Raw genomic sequence first — 10,000 nt, 5'->3', positions numbered from 1 at the left:
AAGTAAAATAACATAAAGGAGAGCAGAATATATGTCAAGGAAGACCGGAACTGGAAGTTACACAAAATAAATGAAAGAAGTAAATAACCAAATAACCAAATAAATCTCAAGACGAGGCCATTAAACGAGGAAATAATCGGGCGCCATCTTGTCCAACACATATTTTCTTTATTATCTTATTAGTGTGATTTATCAACGCTTCATCCGACGCGGTAATGACGATGAATTTATAAAAAAAAAAAAAAAAAAATGTAGATAAGTCTGCTACCCCGTCGACTCACCGTTTCATTAATCTTTCTTTTTTTAGTTGCATCCGATCATTATTCATTCCTGTACCACTTTTTTGCTCCTTTCTCTAACACCCCTTTTTCTCATTTCATGACTTACGCTTGAGTCTATTAATACCTCCACTTACTCGTACCTACACTTGCACTTACACACTTACAATCCCAACAATTTATAATCGCATTTACTCAAGACATCCACTTTACACTTACACTTTACTCCCTCTTTGCTTCCTTACCTAATCTCCTCATACTTGTTTCTCCTTTCCTTTATTCCCTTGTGTTTCTCTTTTTCTCTCTTCGTCGCCATTTCCTTTGGCACCCCCATCAGATAACTGACTTGCAGGTTAGGGGGCAAAACAAACACGCTGTCCCAGATTCCAAGGCTAATACTCTTGGTGTGTTTGCTTTCTGCGTCTCTAGGCCCCATCGTCTGTCTGTCTGTCTGTCTGTCTGTCTGTCTGTCTGTCTTTTTTTTCTGCCTTATGATTATAGTGGCAACTCTATCTGTTCGTCTCTCTCGCCTTTTCTACCTTTTTTGCTCTTTCACTCTGCCTCCCATTTAGCTCTTTCTCCTTTATCATTTCTCTTCCTCTTTCTCCCTCCGATTCTCCTTCTCCCTGATTCACCATTAACATCCCTACCCTACCCAACCCAACCCAACCCAACCCATCCCAACTCCACCCCACCCCACCCCAACTCCACCCCACCCCAACCCCACCCTACCCCCTCCCCCCTCCTTCCGACTGCGTTGATGTTTTGTTTACAGTATATGCGCGCGTGCGTAGGTGCCAGTCAGCCAGCAAGCCAGCCAGGCGGTCCGGGAGTCATTCCTGGAATGCGTGCCAAACTAAACAGGGACTCGAGAACATTCCATGAACTCGAATCATTACTGAGGTGTAAGGAAGGGGAGGAAGGGCAAGAAAGGAAGGGGAGGGGGAGGAGGGGCAAGAAAGGAAGGGGATGGGGAGGAAGGGCAAGAAAGGAAGGGGATGGGGGGGGAGGGAGGGAGGTCGAGGTGGAAGTATAAGAGATGGAAGTGTAGATAATGTATACATAAAGGATGGTGACGGTGGTGGTGGTGGTCGTGGTGGTGGTGGTAGTGATAATGATGATGATGATGATGATGATGATGATGATGATGATGATGATGATGATGATGGTGACTGCGACGGCGGTGATGGCGTTAAAGATGATTGCAAGGGAGAGGAACATACTTAAGAACATAATAATACCAAAAACACTTTTCTTAACACTATACCAACACTGACAACAACAAAAACAAAAAACAAAAATACAAAAAACCAACACGTGCAACGGCCTTATTATCTCAACCTCCAACGAGCTCCAGCGCACCCGAACGTAGCGGAACGAGTTGCAATTGCAAGACCTGACCTTCTCTGTAGGAAGTAGGAAGTAGACCGGATTTCAAAGTAGAGGTCGCTCACTACATTCACAAAACCTCTTTTTTATATATACATACATAATTCGATTTTGAATACATGAATACATCAACGATAAGAAAAAAAAGGCTTTGAAGAAAAAAAAGAAAAAAAAAGCAATCGATTACTTCCTCCTTAGTCATGTAACTCGTTAACTCGTAATGGGTGTTCGAGTCATGGAACTTTTTGGTCATAGATATGTTGGAGGAAAATATAAATAAATCACGAAGGAAATACATGAATATATTTACAACGATCCAAAGATTTTTTTATTTTATCTATTTTATATATTTTATCTATTTTATTATTATTATTATTATTTTTTTTTTTATAATTCGAAATAGTTGTTTTGAGGTATTGAACTTTTTGGCCATGAACACGACTGGGGAAAATAATAAATGATCACGAAGGAAGTACATGAATATGCAAACAACGACCCAAAAATGGCTTGTAAAAATATGGAGTCTTCCTCCATAAACATGTTAACTCGTAAGAGGTGTTCCGAGTCATGGAAATTTTCATGGAAATTTTCGGCCATGAATACGGAAAAAAAAAATCTGAATCGGAGGGAATGGTGCTTATAAAGGAGTGATCTTAGATTTCGCGAATTTTACGCTCTTTTTGGCGCCTTTTTTTTAAAGATGACGTTTCGATCTTTCCCAGAACAAGCAAATAAGAGAAAAGACTGCCAATATATTTAGAAGGCTAGGCCTAGTCGTCGTTAAGTGTTGTAATTCAGGCAAAATTTCGAACACCATATTGATCAAACTTGATACATTTTGCGAAATTTTTAGAAAAGCAGTCTAAAATTTATCCTACTGGTACCTGACGATAAATTCTATGATTTTCGATTTAAACTACAACATAAAAAATCGAAAACCAGACAATACTGTGAACAAGCATGTCTCGATCAGAACGAAAGACTAAATAAACAAAATAAATAATGAATCATCCTAACTGAGATACAGGAATTTTGAAGATAAATGATCGTTTAGCTTGCTACCTGTTGCGGTTTTAACAAGAGAACCAATGTTAAATTCTGGCAACAAAGAATAACAACGAATTATGGGATTAGCGAGCAAGAAAGAGAAAATGGCCGAAAAAAAATGTTTCCTGCAACGAGTAGGATTTCCTTTTCCTGAGAAAATCGTCAGTGTTCATTTCTTTTGAAATTTCCTCTGATTTTTTTTTCGTCAGGCCCAGATATTAATCGTGGGCGGAATTTGTGCGTTTCCAGTGACGGTCATGGCTATATGTTTATGCTTACATACATAAAGAAAGACAGACATACATAAGTACAAGATATATTATATTAATATGTATTTGTGTGTATATGTATATGTATATGTGCATGTGCATGTGCATGTGCATGTGCATGTGCATGTGCATGTGCATGTGCATGTGCATGTGTGTGTGTGTGTGTGTGTGTGTGTGTGTGTGTGTGTGTGTGTGTGTGTGTGTGTGTGTGTGTGTGTGTGTGTGTGTGTGTGTGTGTGTGTGTGTGTGTGTGTGTGTGTGTGTGTGTGTGTGTGTGCGTGTGCATGTGCGTGTGCGTGTGCGTGTGCGTGTGCGTGTGCATGTGCTTGTGCGTGTGCTTATGCGTGTGCGTGCGCATACTTGCGCGTTTGTGCATATGCTCGTATATGTGTGCGTGTGTATAGACACATACCTACCTGTGTCTATACACGACCCGACCTTTCTCCACAGACCATAACCAGCCCAGCCCAGCCCAGCCCGCCCCACCTGATCCCCACCCTTTCCATGTCAGACCTTCATGAGACGACAATTAGGTCCCAGAATTCCCCCCAAGGCAGTTCCGCCTCTATTACATCTCTCTCGGGAAGGGCGTGGATCTATATGAAGAAACCTTCCAACGCGCCGAAGAAGCCACACCAGGAAATACATGATTAAAACGGAATTCCGAAGAAAGAGAGAGGAGAGAAATTAAAAAGAAAACGAAAATGCTGACGGAGAGTGAAAAGCGCGGGAAATCTTTCGAGCGTGTTGTGCGAATAAGCAAATCGCTGACCTTGCTTTGCTTTCCTTCCTAATCTGCTCAGGAGTTGCTATTTATACAAAACAATTCGAGAACTCGGGTGAACCTTTCCTTGTTGAGGTCTTTGGAACTGTGGAAATTGGTCAAGAATGGTGGATGGTGAACGCACGCACGGTGCGCATGACGAATGTCTTTTTTTCTTTTTTTTTACTACTACTACTACTACAACTGCTACTACTATTGTTACTACTACTACTGCTACTGCTACTACTACTACTACTACTACTACCACTACTTCTACTACTACTACTCCTACTAATAATAATGAACATAATAACAATATCGATACTACAGCTAAAATTACTATTGGTACTACTATTCATAACATTATCATCATTATCAGTATTAGTATCATCCATATTCATAACAATAATAATATTATCAATAATAATAATAATTATTATTATTATTATTATAATTATAATAACAACAACAATAATAATAACAACAACAACAATACTACTACCACCCTTAATAATAATGATAATAATAACAAAAATAATAACTACCAACACCATTTCCCCCAGAACGAAAGTAAACAAAGCCCCTAGCCTCATTCCTTCTAATCCCTGCCCCATCCCCCCCCCCTAAAAAAAAAAAGATATCTTTCCGGACGAGCAAACAGCAGCTCAGGCACTCCCTCCATTTTCTAACCTGAGGCAGTCCCGAGGCGCAACAGAAAATGGTAATGTATTCCGGTATTTAATTTCAGACGTGACTAACCGTGTTGAGAGAGAGAGGAGGAGGAGGAGGAGGAGGGGGGGAGGGGGAGGGGGAGGGGGAGAGGGAGAGAGGGAGAGAGGGAGGGAGGGAGGGTGAGAGGGAGGGAGGGAGGGAGGGAGGGAGGGGGAGAGGGAGGGAGGGAGGGGGAGGGGGAGAGAGAGAGAGAGAGAGAGAGAGAGAGAGGGAGAGGGGGAGAGGGAGAGGGGGAGAGAGGGAGAGAGAGATGGAGAGAGAGGGATAGAGAGAGAGAAGAAGAGAGGAGAGGAAGGGAGGGAGGGGAGAAAGGAGGGAGATGAGAGGAGGAGGGAGAGAGGAGAGGGAGAGAGAGAGATAGAGAGAGAGAGAGAGAGACTGGTTTCCGGAACAGATGTCCATGTTTGGAAATAAAGAAGCGCAATGAAATAATCATACTTGTTTGTCTGTCTGCCCGCAACCCTGTCTGTCATTCTGTCTTCCTTCTTTCCTTCCTTCATTCATTCATTCATTCGTTCGTTCCTTCCTTCCTTCCTGCCCCTCTCCGTTAGAGCATAGTCTCAGATTTTCCAAACCAACATACCTAACGCACAATATATAATGCAACTTATCGTCCTAATCACAAACTCCACCGAGGGAGAGAATTAATATGGACCATATCAACAAGATTATCTCACCAAGGTTATCAAAATACTCAACCTTGCTCGTAACAGTTATCACGCAGAGTGTTTTTGTCTTTCAAAAAGAGTCTCTACGAGGGAAAATATCGGACCGGAATTCCAAGGTTATGAAACGAAAGAGAGAGAAAAATATAGCTTTGCACCTGTTGTCATTAAAACAGGTTTCTGTGTGAATGGATTATATAACACACAGGTTTGTAAGCTCGTGTTACGCACATGCATTGCAAGGTCTCTTTATCATAATATTATTAAACACAAGCATCTTAAGCAAGGTCCCTTTATCACAATATTATTAAACACTAGCATCTTAATCACACTCGTACAATTTATAATTTATTTATGTGGTCTTCCGAAAATCAACCAGCAAATGAGGTGAGGGGAGGGAAAAGAGGGGAGAGAGAAGGGAAAAGAGGGGAGAGAGAAGGGAGAGAGGGGAAGAGAGGGGCGGGGAGGGGAGAGAGGGAGGGAGGAATGGGAGGGACGGGAGGGAGAGAGGAAAGGGAGGGGAGGGAGGGAGGGAGGAATAGGAGGGGAGGAGAGAGAGAAGGGATGGAGGGAAGAACGGGAGAGGAAGGAGAGGGGATAAGAGGGGAGAGGAAGGAGAGGGGATAAGAGGGGAGAGGAATGGGTAGAGCAGAGAGTGAAGGGAGGGGAGATATACAGGAAAGGGTAGAGAGTACAGTGGAGGGCATGAGACAGGAGAGAAGGGAGGGAGGGAGGAATGGAACGGGAGAGGAAGAGGACGGGAAGGGCAGAGAGGGAAGGGAGGTAGCGAAGGGGAAGAGGGAGGGGAAGGACGAGAGGGAGCGGAGAGGGAGGGGAGGGAAGAGAAAAAGGAGAGAGGACGGGAAGGTAAGAGAGAAGGAAGAGAGGGAAGAAAAGAAAGAGAGAAGGAAGAGAGGGCGCGGACGGGAGAAAAAGAAGAGGACGGGAAGGAAAGAGAGAAGAAAGAGGGGGAAGAAAAGGATGAGAGAAGGAAGAAAAGGCACGGACGGGAGAAAAAGAAGAGAGGGAGAGGAGGTTAGAGAGAGAGAAGGAAGAGAGGGAGTGGAGAGGAGACAGACGGAGAAGAGGAAAGAGGAAAGAGGAAGAGGGGAGAGAAAGGTGACGGGGGCAGGCGAAGGACGACTGAATGACCGACCCCGAAAAGGACCTTGTGTCAGCGTTCAGGTCCGTCAAACTTCACGGCAGTCACGCACAGATACGCGCCGACCACTCTCGGTTTAATCCGCTGATGTGATCGATGGGTTCCTTGGCTGATTCTCTCGATCGTAAAATTCTAACCTTTCCCAATTCCACTATTCTCTAGATCGTAAAATTCTAACCTTTCCCAAGATCAAAATCCTCTAACTCGTGGTATCTAACCATTCCAAACCCTCTAGATCGTAAATTTCTAACTTTTCCCAAAACTAAATCCTTGTAATCGTGAAATTCTAACCTTTCCCAAAACCAGAACTCTCAAAATCGTGAAAAAAGATAAAAGAACATTCTCTAGAACGTGAAATTCTAACCTTTCCCAAAACCAAAATCCTCAAAACCGTGAAAAAAAGACAAAAGGACATTCACTCGACACGTAAATATTAAACCCCCTCCCCCTTCCCCATTCCCCCTCCTCCACCCCATTACTAGAAGTTACATCGAACACCAAATCTTACAAGTGTCTGAGGATGAAGTTTAAAAAAAAAAGTCGTCTGACCTTCCGCGTTATAGGCCTACCATGAAGGCCAAATCAAGAGAAAGGAAAAATAAAGAAAAAAAAAATAGGCTCGTCCCAAATACAAATGAAGTCATGAACTATACCTTCCTTGCGCTGGGGGTATGCGCGTATGATGATGATGATGATGATGATGAAGAAGTTTATGTTTATGTTTATGTTTATGTTTATGTTTATGTTTATGATTATGATTATGATTATGATTATGATTATGGTAATGATAATGATAATGATAATGATAATGATAATGATAACGATAATGGTGATGGTGATGGTGATGGTGATGGTGATGGTGATGGTGATGGTGATGATGGCGATGGTGATGATGATACTTACGTTATTATCGTTACCACTACTACGAATACCAGTAATACCATGACAGATAAGACAATTGGTTACTTCCATCTCAAAAGGATGAGGTAACGTAGTTTATCCTCACCCCAATCTTTGTCCCTCTTTGGGCTCACATATCTGTTACGAAACCACTCTCCTAGAATTGGAAGGGAAGGGAAGGAGAGGAGAGGAGAGGAGAGGAGAGGAGAGGAGAGGAGAGGAGAGGAGAGGAGAGGAGAGGGAGGGGAGGGAGAGGAGGGGAGGGGAGGAGGGGAGGGGAGGGGAGGGGAGGGGAGGGAGGGGAGGGAAGGGAGGGGAGGGGAGGGAAGGGGGAAGGGGAGGGGAGGGAAGGGAAGAGGAGGGGGAGGGAAGGGAGGGGAGGGGAGGGGAGGGGAGGGGGAGGGGAGGGGAGGGAAGGGAAGGGAGGGGAGGGAAGGGGAAGGGAAGGGAAGGGAAGGGAAGGGAAGGAAAGGAGAGGGAAGGGAAGAGAAGAGAAAAGGGAAAGAGAAAGAAGAGGACAAGAAGAAAAAATAAAATTAGAGACAAGAAAAACAAATGAAGCGAAGCGAAACGAAGTGAAGAGAAGAGACGAGGAAATAAAGAAGTAAAAGGGAAACGGACAGATGGGAGAGAAGAGAAAAAAACGGAAGGATATAGGAGGGCACGGGGTCGAAAGCAAGATAATGGAAATGTGCGCGCGCGTGTGTGTGTGTGTGTGTGTGTGTGTGTGTGTGTGTGTGTGTGTGTGTGTGTGTGTGTGTGTGTGTGTGAAGAGAGGGGGGGGAGGAGGAGAGAAAAGAAGCGAGGGATAAAAACGCAACGAGGAGGCCACCGCCGCGTGCTTTTAAGAGGAGGAGGAGGAAGTGCTGCTCATTCGTGACCTTAAGACAAAAAAAGAGACGATCTCCGCGGAGGTTACTTTTGAGGAAGTACTTTCGCTTCTTCGGCAAATATCTAGAATCTTTCCTCTTCTCGCTTCGGTCCTTCATCCCTTCCTTCGTCGATTCCTTTGGCCAATGAGGCTGGAATCACTCAACTCACTCGCTCATTTCCTTTATTCATCTCTTTCGTTCTTTCCTCCCTCCCTCGTTTCTTTCTTTCTTTCTTTTCTCCCTTTCCTTCATCCCTTCCCGTTTCTTTCTTTTTTTTCCTTCTTTCTTTCCTTCCTTCCTTCCTCCCTTTCCTTCATCCCTTCCCATTCTCCCTCCCTTTCCTTCCTTCCTTCCTTTCTTTTTTTTTCCTTCCTTCCTTCACTAATTCCTGTCTCCTTTCCTCCTATCCTGCCACTGCACTTTCAATGTTCTATCCTTTTATCCTCTAATCGACCAATCCTCCCTCCCCCTATTCCTTTTTCCTACTATGTGACATTTCCTTCCTTCCCCTCTTTATCAATTCATCTATTCATTTATCCCATTCTACTGTACTTTCCTTCGTTCCTTCACATTTTCTTTCCTTCTTTGTTTCTTTTAACTCCTTTCTTTGTCCAATCTTATTGTAATTCCTTTTTTCCTCCGACGTTACTACACTGACTGACTGTATTTTGACTGACCTGACTGACCCTGACTCCTGACTTACCTGACTGACTGTTCGGCTTCCTCCCATCCCTCCCTGCCCCCTCGTGCCTGCCTCCGTCTCTCTTTCCTTCATCCCTCCTTTCGTTCTTTTCTTTCTTTCTTTCTTTCTCTCTACCTACTGACCTACCGACCTACCAACCTTCTTTCCTTCCTTCCTTCTTTCCTTTCTACCTTTCTACCTACCTACCTACCTACCTACCTACCTACCTACCTACCTACCTACCTACCTACCTCCCTCCTTCCTTCCTTCCTTCCTTCCTCCCTCCTTCCCTCCCTCCCTCCCTTCCTTCCTCTCGTGTGTCCATATAGATGTGTCTGAGTGTATTTGTGTGTCCATATGTATGTATCTGTGTTTATCTATATGTGCGTTTACATCTGTATGCATTTGTACCTGTGTTGTACGTCGTGGTATGTGTGTGTGTCTGCTGCTGTGCGTGCTAGCGTGTATTAGCGTGTGTGCGTGCGTGAGTGAGTGAGAGAGTGTATATCTTCCTTTATAAAGATACAACAGCAAATAAGGAAAGTTACTTATGCTGGCGCCTCGATGACAATTACATTCCCGTCTCCGCGACAGCTTTGCGGTCAACAGCAGCTAACAACAGCATGAGCGAGTCCTCGAGATGTTGTGGTCATTGGCAGACCTAGTCACTTTCTATTGACAACGGATTTGTTACATGAAAGGATACCGAAGTGTGGAAAAATAAAATAAATAGAATAATTAAATAAATAGTAGGGAAAGCAGCATGTACATCAACTTTTTTCTCTCTCATAAATGGTCACTCTGCTTATCAATGACAATAACAATAACGACAACAACAACAATAATAAAATAGTAATAATAATGATAATTGTAGTAAAATAGCAATATAGCAGTAACAGTAATAGCTGTAGTAGTAGTAGTAATAGTTGTAGCAGTAGCAGTAATGGTTGTAGTAGTAGTAGTAGCAGTTGTAGTAGTAGTAGCAGTAACAGTAGTAGTAACAGTAGCGGTAACAGTAGTAGTGGCAGTAACAAAAATTGTAGTAACAATGGTGGTAGTAATGGTAATAGGAATAGTAATAGTCGTAATAACTATAATAATATTCATGACGACGACGATAACGGTGATAACAACAACGACAATATCAAAATCCAAGGAAATATTAGACAAGTGGCTCAGATAAATCACCACCACAACCCCCCCCCCCCAAAAAAAAAAGGAATCACAGACAAATTCCACCA

The 10,000-nt window shown here is 43.3% G+C and overlaps 1 protein-coding gene across 1 annotated transcript in view; it reads right to left on the bottom strand.

Annotated features, from left to right (window-relative positions):
• The window catches only part of LOC122248106 (6-phosphofructo-2-kinase/fructose-2,6-bisphosphatase 1), a gene marked incomplete in the record, with an annotated part of 41,654 nt that overhangs the window by 31,198 nt on the left and 456 nt on the right, over nucleotides 1-10,000 (bottom strand).

Source organism: Penaeus japonicus, unplaced genomic scaffold (genome assembly GCF_977035675.1).
Source record: "Penaeus japonicus unplaced genomic scaffold, GWHDUDI00000001_assembly GWHDUDI00000039, whole genome shotgun sequence".
Lineage (NCBI taxonomy): Eukaryota > Metazoa > Arthropoda > Malacostraca > Decapoda > Penaeidae > Penaeus > Penaeus japonicus.
The sequence above is the reverse complement of the archived record's forward strand: the minus strand, read 5'-3'. Positions and strand labels throughout refer to the sequence as shown.